This window comes from Peromyscus maniculatus, chromosome 21 (assembly GCF_049852395.1).
Source record: "Peromyscus maniculatus bairdii isolate BWxNUB_F1_BW_parent chromosome 21, HU_Pman_BW_mat_3.1, whole genome shotgun sequence".
NCBI classification, from domain to species: domain Eukaryota; kingdom Metazoa; phylum Chordata; class Mammalia; order Rodentia; family Cricetidae; genus Peromyscus; species Peromyscus maniculatus.
Window position 1 is genome coordinate 59382442 of NC_134872.1, and position 18943 is coordinate 59401384.

The 18943-nt window shown below is 36.6% G+C and overlaps 1 protein-coding gene across 23 annotated transcripts in view; it reads right to left on the reverse strand.

Annotated features, from left to right (window-relative positions):
• The window catches only part of Rims1 (regulating synaptic membrane exocytosis 1), a 480632-nt gene that overhangs the window by 171342 nt on the left and 290347 nt on the right, over nt 1-18943 (reverse strand). For 2 of the 23 annotated variants that reach the window (XM_076557941.1, XM_076557940.1), the window contains exon 1: nt 15904-16015. The exons of the other annotated variants lie outside the window; for them this stretch is intronic. The gene's annotated coding sequence lies outside the window, so the exon portion shown is untranslated. Of the gene's footprint in view, nt 1-15903; nt 16016-18943 lie in introns of those variants that run through there. 23 annotated transcript variants of the gene reach the window in all.

An 18943-nucleotide genomic window follows, 5' to 3' on the forward strand; every position in this document is an offset into this window, starting at 1 on the left:
AGGACTTTTGTATCTTATGTTTACCCATTGAAAATCTTCCCATGCTTATTTTCAAGTAGTCAATCTTCAATCCCTTTCAGAAAACAAACTGTAACATGAATATTGAAGGACTAATATGAGTATCTATTTACAAAATGATTATTGCTATTAATAAGTGTTTCTCTCCAAGTTCCATATAATTAGTATGAAGACTCAATGAGCTGTTAATTTCTGACTCATCTTTGAAGACTCATATTCACAGAATTGCTTAGACTCTATCAGATGTAAAGGAAAACTTTGCCCTTGAGGTGATTGATACTGTAAGAAGTCTATACACTTGGGCTCCTTCTCTGCCTTCCACCTTTCTCTTGTGAGGGCTCGGCTTTGCATTTGACATCTCTTTTCCTAAACAAGTCTAAATACTCATATACAGTGACTATTTATGGGCAAAATGATCCTAAAATGCAAAGAACTAAAAAGTTGATGATTTTTTGATAAAATTCAATAATGATATGCCTCATATTATAAAAATGCACATTTCAATGATTGGTTTTCTATCATCTACAAACTATTTAGAGAAAACATCTTGAACAGAGGTTATATAAATTATGTGGGTATTCCACATAGGTAGTAGGTAGACAGCCAGATAGGCAGATTTATCTATAAAGAGTTTGCTTAGTAACTCCTAACTAGTTCTTGTTCTACCTTATGACAATATGAATGCTACACATTTTGCAGCCATATGATTTGGCAACATTTGATTATACACGGTATTGTAGATACATACTAAATAGGACTAGAAAAATGAAGATGTAAAAAATTAATACTGTACCACGCAAAATTTATTTATTTTAGAATACATTAAACCTGTTTGTATTCTGAACATGTTTTAATAGTTTTATGATCATCACTAAATTGCATCATCTTTTTTCTTAAATATTTGAAAAAATAATAAAAAATAACATGTAATTTTAATCTGCTGTTTTTTTCTACCCATATAATTATGGAGTTTGTGAGATACAGATTTTTTAAATACTTCAATTTGTCCTTGTAATTTACATTTCCTTGCTATTGATGGTTAAGAAAAACCATGCAAAACTTGATCCTAAAATATTAAAAAAATACTTCTTGATAAAAATATTTTCTTTGATTGCTAGTAGATGATTAAAGATATTGATTTCTGGGTTTCAGAGCTTCAAAATGATCACAAATTCAATGTATTTGCTTCTAGAACACATGCAAACACTTGACTGTATATTCAATGTACCTCCAAAAAGATCTAATTCACTGTTATCTTTAATACAGCACCATAAGTCCTATCAGGTGGCAGCCCAAATCCATACATAGCTATGCTCAAATAATTTTATAATTCTCAGCTTATTTCTGTGGGACATTTTAACACTGGTTAGTTCTCCACACCTTGGGAAAAACAGGCTAATTTTAATTACTGTTTTTCAATGCAATAATTTTCATACTCTAAGCATTTTCAATGCACAAATGTATTTTCAATGCATAAATAATATACACATCATTAAGTGGCACATAAAACTTATGTAAATAGAAATAAAATAATTCAGTGTGGTTAGGATCTACAATAATGCATTAACATGTATTTTTATGATTCCAAATTTTGTAGTTTCAATTTCCGGTGTGAAGGCACACTGGATCCCAATAAAACCAACCAATACCATTAAATATAAATATGTTCCAAATATAATGCTTGATTTAGCATGTATAGTAAAACTGTTTTTAAAACCACACATCTCATTTCATTTAGTAAGTATGTAATAATTTATGTAGTAGCTGTACTTGCCCAAGTTGAGTATATACATAGTATACAAGTATTAATGGAAAAAGTATGTGCAGTATGAGGGAAGGTGAAGTCCATGTTCATCTCAAGAGTACATACAAGTCTTATTCTGACATCATCAAAATGAATGATGATAACAGACCACACACATTTTCCTGATTCTCCATAACTGCATGATTCCCAACACATGTTTATAACTGTATTTTCCACCATCTCAAGAAACAAATCATTCTTCCTAAATAGACTATGTGACTGTCATACACAAAACATAAACTTCACAGACCTAAAATCAAAAGAGATGTCATCCTTCCAAGGTATTTCCTAAATCCTGCAAACTGTTTCATCTTTTGCTTATTCTTCCATAACAAAAAATGTGTTGAATTAATCAATATTAGGTGAAACTAAACTATTTAAATATAGCACAGGGTAGAAGTAAAATATCCAATGAAATTTGTTTTCTGAATGTGTGCATGTCATACACATTGGATTGTAATTCAATGGTAAGAATGAGACTTGATTTATATAAGGAAAAGAAAGACTTCTCCACACCAAGTGTCATGGCTAATACATGAGTAAAAGTCATTTGGGACTATACGATGATAAAACATTTGAATGTTTTATGGGGACACTTATTTGAGTAAATTCATTTTATAGACAGGAACTAAAAATCTGAAACTACAAATTAAGGTATGAAAATACCACTCCAGGTAGTTTACTTATATTTTGGAAGTTTTCATAAAGTGGGAAGGTGTCTGCTTCCAAATTAAACTAGTTGTACTATATAATAAACTGGCAATATTTTATTACATAGTAAAGTCCTCGATTTCTTTTAACTTAACAGTCAATTTTAAGAAAAATATTTTATAGGACTTAGTTTCTAGTCATCAAAGTGAGATGAGAAAACATGATGCCAAGTGTAATTATTACTCACACAATCTGCAATATATCAGACTATTTTATAAATATATACATGCTATGACAAAATTAGCAATTCTGTTATGATTTAATGAATGCCTTTCATTACAGTCAGTTTAAATTCTTATGAGAGTAAAATTATTGGTCCTCAAATACTTTTTGGCAATTTCATTCAAACTCTCTGACAGCTTTGATGTGCCAACCATACTTAAAGGCAAGCACTACATAAAATCTCAAAAGTTTGTGTTCTTGAATTCCAGACCTGAAGCAGTCAGAAGCTTAATCCAACCATTGGTGTTTAATATAAACCTCTCCAATAATGATAAGTAACTTGAAACCCAATTTAGATTTAGCCAAGCAAAACAAGTAACTGCAGTGTGTGCATACATATAATTAATATAGAATATAAAATATATAATAATATATAATATATATATGATATCTAAAGCTTGGAGATCATCACAAAAGAGGGAACAGAATGACTGTACCAACTCTACTATGAAGTAGTGTCTTCTATGTACACAGGGAGCTGAACCTATGACATCTGAACAAGATGGCTGCCTAAACAAGATCTGCATAAATGACAATACCAGTTGACATTTAAGATCTATGGATGAAATCTCAGAAGCCTCTTCCCTAGGTGAAGAGATAGAGGCAATAATGGCTTCTCAGAGATGGAGATATACTCTTTTCCAGGAATGAGCTCCCTGATAAATTATCCAATCCAAGTGGTCATCCTTAAACTTATATATTTAGAAACAACAGTAAGTGGATTCGGCAGGCTATAGTAGATACATATATGTTTGTACAGCAATAATAATTAAAGAAGTAATGAATTTGGCAAGACACAGGAGGAGTTGGAAGGGAGATAGATATTGTATCAATACAGTATTCATGTATGAAATTCTAAAAAATATATAAATGTAAGCAATACTAGAACTAGTACGTTCCTAGGATTCATCAATCTCATTTCTGAATTAACTGTCAAAGGCAGTAAGTGTTTTAAAGAGATAATTGCACTTCCTTGTCATAGCAGCATTATTCACACATATGGGATTCTCAAAAAAAGTTTAAAAAAATTAAGAAATTTCACTTTTTTATGGAACCTACACTCACCCCTAAAGGTGTTTACATCACAAATCACCAAAGAAATCTAAATTAAGACAAAAAATTAATCTCACCTCTCCCCTTTTAAAATGACTCTATTTTTTTAAAGATCAATGTGGAGAATAAAGAGAAATATTAGAATCTGAGTATGTACTAAAAGGAGTATAACTTTGTAAAGTTACTATCCAAAGAAGTAATGAGGAATCCCCCAAATTACAATCTGTCAGACACACTTCGGGGACATGGCCAAAATAACTGAAATCAAGATCTTAAATAAATAAATAAAACCTACACTCTCATGCACATTACGATATTGGTCACCATAACCTGTACATAGAGGCAACTATATCCACTGATAGGTTACAAGGTAAAGACAATGGGGTATAAGCACACAATGAAATGTTCTTTTTCAAAGTAGAAAGGCCTGCTATTGGGGAAAAACCATAGGAGGCACAGAAAGACGTGATGCTAACAGAAAGAAGCCAGGCACTAAAATAAGGTGCATGGTATATCATCCAATATGACAAACAACATAGTCATACACAGAAGCCAAGAGTGATGTGATGATTTCCAAGGGCTAGGAAGAGGGAGATGTCTACTGATCAGCAGTCAACAGAATTCACAGCACTGCAGTGCATACTCAAAGAACCACTCATGGGTTAGATCTTAAATATGTGTATCACAGAGTGCAGAACAAGAGTTGGAAGAGGTGGATATGTTCACAACATTCATTTTAGTCATGGTTTCACAGGTAATATGTGTCTCCAAACTCAGCAAGTTGCAGAAAATAAATAGGTACAGTGTTTTCATAGGACAACAATGTGATTTAAAATACAATACTTACATTTTTAAATTCTCCTTTAATCTCTTTTTGTCATAGAATGAACAACACTACCCTTCCGCATTGGAATATAAATTCAATATTTAATTAAATTAGCTTTTCAATTAGTAAGATGATTCAAATAAGTGAATCAATTACTAATTATTACCCTAACGAGGTGTCGAATCCAATACTTAGATTCAGAAATTATTTATAGTCCACAAATTCTCCAGAGCCAAACAGACTTCAGACAATGATCAAACATTTGTTCCAGAGCCTGAGATACAGCTCTGATTTGTATTTTTTTTTTTTAGAGCATATGAAAGTTGATTCAGAAACTGGTCCAAGAAAGGGGAATGCTCTAATACATTTAGTAAGGGGGTGGCTTCAACACATCCCTTCCTTGTCTTAGAATTTTTTAGTGATTCTAAGTGAGACTGGGGAGGATGTCAACGTCATGCTTATATAACTGTGAAAAACACAGAAAGGGAACTCAGAATCAAACATCCTGGCTGAACTCTGACCTCAGTCTAACGATAAACCCTAGAGCATCTGTTGTTCTTTCAGAGACCACGGACATCACAGTTTATAATGTACCAACAGAAATTCAAACTTACATTAGAATACAAGCATATCTACAAACACTTCTTCTAATTATTATACCAGCAATCATTCCTATCAACTCTACCTACTAATGTGAAAAGTATGAAATGATAGTATTTTTCTGCCTTACTGTTCAAGACCTGGAATAACCAGAGAATCTCACTATCTTTCAGTTTATCAATTAACATTATATTATCTTATGAAATGTCTACCTTTTTATATGAAAGTTGAGAAGAGCAGCTATTTTACAGTAGAAAGAACAATACGTGTGAAGCCAGAGACAAAGGATTATAAACCCAACACTGACTATTGGGTACACTGTCTTGATAATATCTATTCCCCTTTAGAAACTCTATTCTCTTCTATTAATTAGCTATAACCTACTTTTCACAAAAGTTTCAAGAGTTTGAGACATCTTTGTCATCTTTGTCAACTTCCAATAAATTTAGAATTAAAGATTAATATATAATAGTTGCATAAATAATGTTGAAAATACGGAATCAGTGTTGGAAGTAAGATTTACAGGGAAACATTTATCAACTTAGTGAAATATATGCATCTTAGAAAAATGTTAAAAATACTTTCCTGCTTATAAAAATTATTAAATGTTATTACTACAGAGAGCTGACAACATTTCAATAGTTTTAATTGTATCTGGAATGTTAAGTAGTGTGTCAAATATTGGGTGTCAAATACAATTTATTTGTACTCAGTAAAGTTTTAAGCTACCTAGGTGCATACGAGTTCCCTTTCTAGGTAAGCTGCCCAACAACACTATTGAATTAATAACAGAATTAAGTGTTAAGAAGATAATCATGGAGGTGCCTGGGGAGATGCTTCAGGCGGCATTGTGTGCCATGTAAACAAGAGGAACTAAGTTTGGATCCCCAGCACACAGACACCAGAGCCACGCGTTCCAATGTCCATTGTTCCCAGTGATGGAGAGATGAAAACACAGTCTTGAAGCTCATCAGTCAGTCCTTCTAGCTGAGTCAATGAGCTCAGTGAAAAGCCATGGCTCCAAATCAGGTGGAATGTGACTGAGAAGACTTAAAATATTGACCTCTGACCTCCACATGCACACTCACATACCCACACAAGTGTCTACACACACCACCACCCTACCCCTAACAGTCACTGAAGACTTCAATATGTCTCTCTTGATGAGGCAAAGAGAAAACAGAAATCTGGAGATTTATTTTAAATATTGGCAGATTTTGAGAAATTCAAACTTATTTGAGAGATTAAACAAAGCTCTTTATTTTGTGATTTCTACTAATTGAAAAGAATACTAGCTTAAACAAACATAGATTTTTGATAGTAGAGGATGTTTCAAAATCCAGATATACCCCCTAAAGGCCATGATGCTCAAGGAATCTTTGCCCTTTGCCTCTGCTCTGCTCTGATGCTGTGGGACTTAGAGAAAGATGATCAATTAAAAGCCTGGAACTCTTTTAACCACAAAACTCAAAGGCATACCCATGTGTGCACACATGCACACACATGCATGCATGGACACACACAACACTATGACTTAGTTTTATGATGTAAATTTGCTCACGATTTTTAGTTAATCTCTAACATATGATTGGAAGTGATAGTAAAAGGTGTTTGAAAAGGTTTGCCACAGCCGTTGATTATGGGACAAAAAGCATTCCTTGTGTAATGGTTTAGAGATGAATCCTTTTATGTGGAAATAGAGCATGAGATGTAATTTCTTAGAAATTACTCCCCCAGAATCTAAATATTGAATAGTGGGGTGTACTGGATCGCAAATTACAAAACAACAGTCTTAGGAAACTTTTTTTTTCCCCCGAACACAGCGACTCTCAATACATCAGAGTTTGGGAAGTGCTTGCTGTACCCAGGAGGAAAATATCACACTGCAACTTTCCAACTGACCAGGCTTCCACATTGACACTGAGCATTCCATTCACGTGGGAGAACAGGTTGTGACGTGCAAAGTCTCGGAATATCCAGCCAGAACACCCTGTGGAAAAAATTGGGGTTTATTTGTTTTCATTGTTTGGGGACTGGATGTTAACCACAGGCTTAAGAAACTGTAGTGCTGGACATGTTCGCAAGTAGAAGCATTGTAACAACACACACACACAAAAAAAAACATTCTAGAAGAATCTTTTTGATAAAGGAAAATACTTGTGTGTGTCTGGACCCAAACTCAATCCAAACAACACTAATATCAATATTCTGAGTGTCAAATTGGATCCGACCTGCCTCTGCATCTGAAGATATGAAAAAGGAAAGGAGTGAGATTGATGCCTTGCCTGTCATAGTGTGAGTGATGTAAGGATCAAGGAGAGCAGTTGGTAGAACACAGGTGAATATTAAGAGCATGCATAACAAGTGCCAATGCATATGTGGGACAGATGCATCTTACTATTTTAAGATGTGTTACTAAGTTATAACAAGCAAAGGATGAGTTCAATCAGAAGTGAGCAGATAGAAACAGATACTTTGAAGCCAGAGCCCTCCCCTAAAGCCTTTCTTTAAAATCTTTCTACTTCATTTAATTTTTATCATAGATTAATTTGACTTTTCTGCCCTTTTGTGTGTAAGCGAGGCAGAGGAGCAAAGAGTTTCTACATATATAAGAGGACTTTCTCTTTAGGTTGTCAGTTCCTTGGCTGGCAAAGGGAAATCACAAGGCATGAAGTGTAGAGAACACTTCTGTTTTACATATCCTCATTGGTCTTGAGGAAAGTGCTTAGTGTTCATAGTCACACAATTTCTGAAATGGAGCTCGAGAAAGCAGGGCTGCAAGATCACTGGCCAAAGTCTTCTGAACTAAAAAAGTAGGTGAGCCTTATAAAGGCTTGTTCTCTCAGCTGACCCTCTGATACGTCAAAGGACAAAAGAAATGGAGACAAACAAGTAGCAGTCACAATTGCATACAGAGAATATGTACATAGCCACCTAACTTAAGGCTGGCCAAAGACTTAGCACATCTCGTGAGATTCAATTTTTATAACAAAAACATTGTAAGACTAAGCCATACATGACTTCTCACACCTGTCACCTAGTCTTCAAGAAGCTGAGTCAGAAGGATTTCTGTGAGTTCCAGGTCAGCCTGGGCTGTAAGACTCTGTCCCCCACCCTCCCACTAAAAATTATAATGAAAACAAAACTGAAAACAACCAGAAAACTCAGACTTAACATGCTCAAAATTAGTTTCTCTGTTTTGTCTAGTTGCTTTCCAGGAAGGAGAAAGCCTTTCATTCCAGAACACTAGCAATCCTATCTCCAATTCCTCTACCTGCTGAAATCACAAATTTACCACACACAGTTACTGTGAGCTCCAGAAAGCATCTCAGAAACTCTATCATTTAGTGTGCTGTACCTTAATATTTCTGAAACTTTTAATTCAATAATATAGGTATGAAAAATATACAGAATGTCAATTTAAACTGTATAAAATATGTCTGAATTAACCACACTCCATTATATGGACACATATCTGAATGACAGTATACATGGGGCTCGTATGCCTCCCTATTTCTGATGTCCTTTACCATCACCACAGCAGGCATTTTACTGTATGGATCCTGGCGATGATGTGGCTCTTACAATGTGATCTGTGCAGCTATTGCCCCTGTCTTTATGAAATGGTATGGAAGGAACAGCTCTCTGGTATCAATATCATAAAGAACATATGTGTGCTTGAACACATGCTTTCTTTCTGTTTTGAAGGCTGTGCGTTTGGTGCAAAGTTTCAGTACTTTTTCTGAAAGCTAGTGTATTAGATGTTTATGACGAAATCTGTAGTTTAGTGTTCTACCTTTATTTTCCCAAGTGAATATTTTATGCATTTTAAATTTATTTCCTAGGGCTTTATTTTTTTAATATTCTAGCAAATTGGTAAGTTTTAAAGTGGTAATTTAAATTTGTTTCACTGAGTATGCACAATGTACTTTAATATATTTATTATAACATGATTTTAGCAAAAGAAAACAGTTTTTTTAATCCATAAATCTCAAAATATCTTTGATACAAAGAAAAACAACTGGAGTGGAATGAATGTGCAGGCATTAGTTTATCTATAGTTTAAATAACACAAGCCCATAATCAAGTTTTCTACATCTGTCGGTGAAATTGGGTGGAGGAAGGGGTCCTATCTGGGCTATAACAACATCACAAATTCTAAACCCCTAGACTTTCCTCCTTTACAAGTTCATTAGGTTCTCACTACTAATGTTACAGTCAAAGCACGAAGCTTTCTGTGGTATGCAACCCAACAGGACCCTTGAACTCTTGATGATGCACCCTACACAAGAGGAAGAGGGAGAGCCCCGAGAGCATGCTTGCAACAGTAAGAATGAGTGATAAAGGGACTAAGAAACAAAACAAAAAGAAGACAGAAAACTAAACTTCTTTCAAGCCTATCTGCCTTCAACATCGATATGATTCATAGCTTCATATACTCAAACATGAATGATAGTGTCTCAACAAATGGGTACAGATCCGACTGGATAAAAGGGCAACGTCCTGACGTTAGAACAGCATCTATCAGATAACAACTAAAAAGAGCATAACATATATGAAAACACATGAAATTTCTTGTGGACATAGAAAAATTTACAACTCTAGTGAGAAAGATGGTAATTAAAATAATGTAAACAAACAATAACTACAAGCTTGTTGGTAAAATAATTACCAGCTTAGAAAAGCCAGCTTTCAATCATGAGAACATTTGTAACTAATATCTTAAAACCCTAAAATTAAATCATTCCTCATCAACACATCACAATCAGAACATTACATCTAGCCAATTCTTATCAAATAATGTATCAGATTCATCAGTTATTAAAAAATGGAATGCACTCATGTTATTTTTCTATTGAGTGTTCTACTTCCTGACAATTTGTGAATGAACTATGAAAAACGGAGAACATAGGATTATGTGCTCTCTGCATAATGTCTAATATTGTCAGCAGTCAAAATGCCTTTTAAAGATTCTTAATCAAACAATTCCTTTCCATAAAAGCAAACCAAATAAACAATCTCATCTTAGGTTAAATTCTAGGAGAAAGGTTAAAGAGACTGAAATTGCAATGTCATCAATGCCACCCAATATATTCAGTGACATTAAATGTGAAAATTAAAATTACATTTGCAAACACTGAGTATTAATTCAGAGATATGAACAATACTCATTTCATATCCCTCTTTTGATAAAAAGCCTTATAAATCCATTTTAAAAACTTTCTCAAGGGAGATACACTGTGCTAATTTATAAAGATGTCATTTTAACTAATTTTTTCAATAAAATATGTGTATCATGTTTGACCTAACAAGTTTCTACTAATCATAAAATTGTACCCAAATTCCTAATGTTCAGATTATAAATTAAAGGCAATACTTTTTTGAGCCCTAGAAACACAGAAGCCACAAGAAACCCTAAATTATAACAATTAAGAGATTTTTAATAATCCCAGTAATAAAAAGATAATTTACCCTCATAGTTGAAAACATACCTAGAAGTTTTCTTACATTATTTGTTTACACTGGGACGCAAAACAGGGTATAGCATATGCAAAGCAAGCCTCCTACCCTGAGCCACAACTCCCAACCTCTAAGTCAACATTTGCTTTACATTTATATAAAATTAAAGGCTGATCTCAACTTCAAACTAAAAGCCAACCAACAGTCCCCTAAACCCTAAACGGAGTGTTTTATTCTAGCTAGTGGGAAAATGAGTACCATTTAGTTTTTAGCATGGAATGTTTGTTATTCAGTTTTAAGATGTAAAGAATTTCAAATGCAATAACAGTTTCAACTTATTTTAATGTCTAAATATTAAATTTTAGTAGAAGAAGATACTGTGCTTGCCTTGATGGTTTTCATTATTTACTATTAAAGAGAATAAAATCAACAAAAAGGCATCATCTTGACAGTTGTTATAATTTCAACCAAAACAATGCAGTTCTATTGGTTTTTGTAAAGTGATGTATTAATGCTTCAATGGCAAATTATAATTGCACACACACACACACACACACAGAATGAGACAGAGAGGTAGGCAGATAGACAGACAGACAGACACTGAGACCAAGATGGAGACCAAAACCTTTGATCCTACAGCAATCTTTGATTTAATTAGCATGGCACTCACTGCATTGGGGGTCAAGTATCCACATGTGCTTGTACACGATGAGCATAAAAACTGCAGCCATTATAGTTTAGTTTTGTTAAACTAACCAAGACAATTGTAAAGAATGTTCAAAGACTATAAAAAAGAAGTCAGAAAAGGTTGTTTCAGGCAAAAAAAAAAATCCAAAGAGCAATTCTTTTCCTCATTATAAACCATTTGTTTTCATCAATACTCTAAAGTCTTTCGGAATAAACAGCTGTTTGGGGGTCTCTTGTTCTGTGCTTCACTTCTCTGTGATGTTCACATCCTAAGTGGATAGTTTTGATGACATAAATAAAATCCCACATAAGACAAAACCTAACAACAACAAAAACCAACCAAAGAAACAAACCACACCCACAACAACAACAAAAGAGTGATCGCTAAAGTAAATGTCAGCTCTTTAAATAAAACCTGGAGGCCTACTGTCAAAAGCAATGGTCGGCAGGGTCGCTCTGGCATTCTGGACAGAAGGAGGCCCTCCTAAGCTTTCAAGTACATAGGACAGAATGTCATTCCGTATAAATGTAGCACTATTCAGAAATCACTCAGCTATTTTTGACTTTTCAGATATTTCTAATCTCTTTGATTAAAGCTCAAATGTATGTAATCACTGTTTACTCATGTTTTGGAGAATGAAACTTTGAAATATATATATATATATTGATTCTCGATATAAAATGGCATCACCAATGAAAATATAAAATGTTAACTGTATTTTCAAAGCAAGGGCAATCTGCAGGTAATCTCTGACTTATTTTCTAAGACTAGTGGAGAAATGGCTTATCTTCATCTGTGGGACAAGTACGTTTTTCACCAGTGAATACCAACACTTTGTTGTTATTTCCATTAAGGTAAGGTTTGTAACCCAAGTCACTTGCGTCATTTACCCATTATCTATGAGGACATTTAAGGAGGCCTTGCATTCTTTAAAATTGTAGATAAAATGTATGTCCATTGCTTTTCTTCTGAGAGTCTATATCCTCTTTACTATTTCTCTCCAAATTAAAAATAAATGTTGAAAGGTTCTGGATGAATAAGTGACTTAGACTGAGGCATTGCCCTTTTGACTTGGTGTTTTCTCCTTATCTCTTAAAATGGCCACTTACTGCAGGTTCCTGACAGTGTGCTTTCAATATGATTCCTGCTTGAGACAGACACTTAAAAATCCAAAATAGCGTACTCAAAGGAAATGAACTATGAGATACATACGGAAAGCAAGGGAGCTCACCCAAGAAAGTACCTGCAACTACGTGAACTCTAATAAGCCTTAGAAGTCTGCTAAGGCAAGAAAGAGACTGTAGACAGGTGTGTTGATCTCTCTTCCACAACTAGAATCTTCAACAATTTCAGAAATGCATGCTACATAGAACAATATATAAATGACTGGTAAGACCTTTATATTTTTTAAATAAGTTACTAGAAATAATAATTCTGAAATTAGATTTATTTATTCATGGGGGTCATACATGCCACAGTGAGGACAACTTTTATGGAGTCTGTTTCTCCTTCCACAGGTGGTCCCTGGGAATTGAACCCAGGTTGTCAGGCAAGAAACCTGGGACCATTACCTGTTGATGTATCTGCTCCCTTTTGAACTATTAATAAATCCAAAATTTGTGGTAGATATTATTGAAAACATGGCTGTTAGAATTTAACTACTTTAATAAACAACTTTGCTGAATTTGGCTTTGAAATATATTCAAAGTTTGTGGCTCATCACAATAAGAATTTATATCACAAGCCCTTAAAAATGTAATATATCAAATGCATTCCCCGAAATAATTACTTAAATTAACTAGGCATTCAGAATTGTGGGTATATTCCTGCAAACAACTGACCTTCTGATTCTGACTATTTCCTTAAACAGCAGGGGCAGTCTACTTGAAGCAGGTTATCTACAAATTCTGAATGCACGAACTAGCATAGAAATAATAGAAGAACAATAGTATTTCAAGACATTCTAAAATAATTATAACATAAAATAACCAGTAGTTCTTTCATTGACTGCTCTATATTTACAAACTGGCATGTTTCTGTCCATTCATTTCGGCCATGAAATCTGAGAGGCACATGCATTTGTTTCATTCGCTCCAAGTATCTATGCATGTGGAGAAGGACAAGGAAGATTAGGAACTTCTGTTCACCGCATTTAATCTTCTCTTTCCAAATGACTTCCAGCATCTCCATAGTCCACAGCACTTCAAAATGAAAATATCTCTATCTTTTCAAAGATCCTGCTACCCACTCAATAACAGGACCACATAAAATAGGAAGTTGACACATCCTGGAGCGTGTAACCCCCGGGGATGAAGAGTGATTTTACTAATAGAGTTACCAGCTTCCTAAGTTTATGAGTAGAAATTGTAAATCACTCCACTTCCACAGAGCTTGGCAGAGAAATCAGCCACGCCATTTATTTTTCTTTCCTCTCTGTCACGCATATACAGAGAGAGAACCATGAATCATCTCCTGCCTCAGGCTTGCTCTTGTAAGGGTAAAGGTCTATGAGTAACATGACATGGGCATGACCACGAGCACAAAATGTGTGACCCTTATCAACAAGCCATCAGAAGTCAGTCTACTGGTATGTGGTTCAATTGACAATAAACTCTTAACATTAATTCAAAAAGGCTTATCTGATTAGTTTAAACTTGTGAGTGGAATGTAGCTACTACTTTCCCTCCTGCTTGGGATCCTCTGGATTTTGAACTTGCCCCCTAGCAGGAAGTAGACTTCTTAAAAACCATTCACTATGAAGAGATAACCGTGTCTCTAATAGGAGATTCACTGAACCCGAGAGGGGGCAGGAGAGCAGCCAGGCAGCTTGCGGCCCTGCGAGGATGGCCCCGGTGCCTGTCTGCACTCGACCCTCAAAGCATTGCAGCAAATCATGTGACACCTTTTCCTCCCAAACAGTGCGGCCTAACAGAAAGAGTGTAAGAATACCACAAATACTCAACCCCTATTTGGAAAAGCAGTTACAATGGAGCCACGAGATTTACCAGCTTAATTTTTAAAAAGCTATTCTCAACCTCTACAAAAATCTCACAGGCTACAAACCAAGGGATGAAGTTGGGGTTACTAGGGAAACCACATCCCTTTAAATGTTTGAAAGCAGTATTGTTTCCTCACCGAAGTCACCATGGGGCAACCTTGAGCCTCTTGCTATGCCTTTGCCACTGACAGCAGGGAAGTGTCCTCTCTGGGTGCAGAAGCTAAAGCAGGAGCAGGAGAGGTTGGTGTTTATTTTATCCCCAAGGTCACACACTCAAATCTCTGACCCCAAAGATGATGCTGTTCCTTTCCATTGAGTGTCTGCATTCTGTTTCTTCACTACATGATCATCATTCTTAGTTCACAGCCTAATACCACACAAAAGCACAGCCCTGTTTACAGAAGTGATCTACAGTCTGGACTACGGATCAGGAGAAATCAGGCCTCAGCAGCCTAAACCCTTGAAAAGAACAATCTACATGCAGCTTCAATTCTTCTATTTTTAAGACCAAGCACTGAAGCCTTCTGTGCAATTCAGTAAACAATGAAAACAAAATATCTCTGATTAATCAGAAAAGACATGCTCCCTGAATTAACTCTATACATACATCAAGTTGTGAGTTAAATATAATACTGAAATACACAGAACTCAATGAGCACTTCAGATATACATTCAGAATTTGAAAGACATCACATAATGCAACCGGATGATCATCTACATTTGAAAATTATATATTTATGTAGTTTCCATTTTCAAAGCAAAGTACTCCTCACTCTCCGATAGAATCTAAATGATGCATCTTAATATGTTACCCTTTTGAATAATTCAACAACGAATCCCATTAGCTTTAGATTCAGCTTATGATTAATATCATAGTTTCATTTACCTGTTCTTCAATGCAAGGTATGAAGCTGCAGAAACACAGCAAACCAATGAGCAGCATTGGAATGAATGGTTAAGTAAGTGTTACCGACACCAAATCATTAAATTCCAGCTCGGGGTGGCAGAAGCCCACAACACAGTTAAAAAGAAAAAAAATCTACCAACAGGTAAAATTTAAATAAAATTTCCCACAGTCCTTACATTCTCAACAACTCCCCCTCAACCCCATAAAGCCTGCAGTGCCCAACATTACACAATGGTGACATTAAACAAGGCCATAAGTGCTGCTGTCATCGGATCAGATCACTGCAGCGCTCAGATTCTCATTGATTACTGCATTAATCTATGCCGTTCTGTGCTGTACTGAAGTGACTCTCACAGCAGCAGACAGCAGAGCCCTCTTGCCCCACAGTTAACCATTTCCTAAAGCAGTGCATGGATGCTGCGACTCCCCTGCAGCCGGGGACAATACTCGGTGGTCCCTGAAAGCTGGGGAGGGACAAAGACTCAGGCAAATGCTCTTGGTCTCCTCCTGTTCCTTTCTCAGAGACACTTCATTGTGATATCTGTGATCTCCCAGGACAGACTAAAGCAGACCCTTGCTAACTTTAACACACCTCCACCCCTGCCCCCAAACTCACCTGAAATAATTCGGTCCCATTATCAACCCCTGGAAATGATCCTGCCAAGCCCAACGTAACAGATCATTTCCTCTGCAGTTTCCCTAAATGAGGAACGGCACCCAGCGGCAGGAGCTGAACCAGGGCACATAAAGCTGAAGCGCAGGAGGGATTGTTGGGAACAGAAGAAAACTGCTTGTTCAGACTCTCCTGTATGATCAACCTACTGCTAATGGCCCCTCTCCAGAGGGCAAAAGGACAAGCAACAATACTGAAAACTGGGGCGGGGGGGGGGCAGGAATGGCTTATATTTGTGATATTAGAAGACGGGTGACCATGCTCATACGATCCATAGTGTAGCAGAACTGTCATTAAGGCAAAAATCATCGTTTTATCAGTCATTCACCTACATGTACTCCATCCGTAGCATGTCTTGCATTTAGGAACATTAGCAAAAGAAAGGAAACATGTAGAAAACTATTTCCCAGTCACATGTAATGGTGGTAAAATGCTCTGTCTCAAGAAGCAGTAGTAGATGCTCACGCATTCCTCTAACCCACGCCAGAGGGTCTGGAGAAACACGTGGTGGCCGCTTCTACTTTGTTTCCTAATATGAACTGCTCAGTGATAACCCAGCCAGAAACAGGGCAGTCCCTCATTAATTTAAAACAAATGTGTTGTGTTTACCTGAATAGCATGAACTTGCCTAAAAAAGTCCTATACATTGACAAAACATCAGCATTGGGCTCTTAATTGTGATAACAACTTAAAAACACCAGTCTCTAACAAACTGACTACTTTATATACAGATTGAATGGCCAAACACCCTAACTGTCATGATAGAACTCTCATCTAGTGACTGGTGGAAGCAGATGCAGAGATCCACCACCGCCAAGCCCCAGGTGGAGCTCCGGTCATCCAATCGGTGTGAGAGAGGAAGGATTAAATGAGCAAGAGATATCTCAAGAGCATGATTGGTAAAAGCACAGGGAAAAATAGCCAAACTAGTGGAAACACATGAACTATGAACCAATAGCTGAGGAGCCCCCATGGAACTGGACTAGGCCCTCTGGATAAGTGAGACAGTTGATTAGCTTGAACTGTCCAGGAGGCCCCAAGGCAATGGGACCAGGACCTGTCTTGGTGTATGAGCTGGCATTTTGGAATCTAGGGCCTATGCTGGGACACTTTGCTCAGTCTTGGTGCAGGGAGGAGGGGACTGGACCTGCCTCAGCTGAGTCTACCAGGCTGGGCTGAATCCCCAGGGGAGACCTTGCCTTGGAGGAGGTAGGAATTGGGGGTGGGTTGGGAGGGAAGGCAGATGTGGGGAGAGTGGGAGGAGGGAGGGCAGGGCAATCTGTGGCTGATATGTAAAATTAATTATAAAATAAAAATATTTATTTTTTTTTAAAAAAAGAATGTACGTTAAGCCCACCTGGGACCTTTGGGAACATTTTCTTTTCACGAAGTTCCAGGGGCACTTTAAACTGGCCTTAGTCAAAAGTTAGCCAAATCGTAGCAGGGGAAAGAGAAAGGCAATCCATATTAAATGAAGGCCTTTTATGCGCAAAACACAGTACTGTCATAATTTTGTTTAATTTGTTTATTTCATAGGGATACGTTAAAGTTATGTTACACACAACCAGTGAGGCTTAGCATAGTTATTAATTTGTCCAAGGTCACGCAGTTTAAACATCGTGCCCTGGAATCTGAGCTTGGCTCTCTTTACCTAGTATGAAACCGCGCTGGACCAACACAATGACTGCCAAAGGTTTTGACTTTTACTTCAAACTGGGCCCAGGTTTTTATCTTTTTTTTTTCCTTAAGTGCTATGTGCTGTTTGGAAAGGGGGAATGGGCTGGTTTGGTGGGGTCTGTCATCTTACATGTCTGCTTCCCCAATTCTGACCCTGGGAGAGACTGTCTGACCGCAGTGAGGGGAGCTGGGAGCCCCTGCTGGCTGCACTTGTCTCTTCTGCTATGTGACTGACCCAAGGAAGACCAACAAAGGCATGGTGGTCTGCAGAGAGACCTCAGGACAGCACCATGCATGAGGACTAGCGGACAGTCAAGACTTGCAGCAATTTATTCATTTTCTGTGGTTAAAAACATGCATGAGCTTTCTTTCCACGGATTTCACAAGTCCGGTCAATAAATTAAACATTTAGAACCTCAGGCTCATTCTATGCAAAAGCTGAAAGGATTGTCTCTTCCATACATCTATGTTCCTATTTTCTCTCACCCTATGGACCTCCCAGTATGTGCTAAATTTAAATGGTCAATCAAGTTTCAATGTTATTCATCTGGTATTTCTTCCTCATTCTATCTCATATATTAGTATTATTTGTGTATTATTTCCTTGAGATCCCCAAATTGCCTTGACTTAAGGAAATTTATCAAATGGTAACACATTTTGTTTCTAACAAAAAAAAAAAAAAAAAAAAAAACTTAAAAAAGAAAGAAAGTAGGCCCCTGAAATGGTATGCACAACATCCAGTTTACAGAGTAAAAACAAAGAATCAGTATTAGAAAAAACAATAAACTATTGTTGATCTTTTTGTAAAATGGCCTTTCAGGCATTTCTGGATACTGCATAGCATGAGATCTCATGCAAAGTGACAGATGTCACTCACTGAAGATTGACAACACACAAGTAGAAAAAAAACCCCTCTGTTACGATTTTATTGACTTAGAACTTTATACCAACAACAATTTACCTACTTCAAGTATTTCTTATTCGAAACCACTCCTCCCACTGTGAGGGACAAGAATTCCCCTGGTGGCAGACCACACAGACTAACCCTCACCTGTGACTCCACAGCTACCCAAAGCCCAGCGTACTGATTTCCTTTGGGAGAGAACAGACAAAACTAACATCATCAGCAATTTTGAGCATGCGGCACGTGGATTATTTAACCTAGTGGCACTGTAAACTAGGTAAAGGCCTGTGACTATTAAAGTTTCATTTTTTTGTTTTCTTTTCTGAGCCCCAGTATCCATTATTTTGAAAACGTGACACAAACTCCCTATTGCTGGATTGATTTCCATGATGACACTGCCTT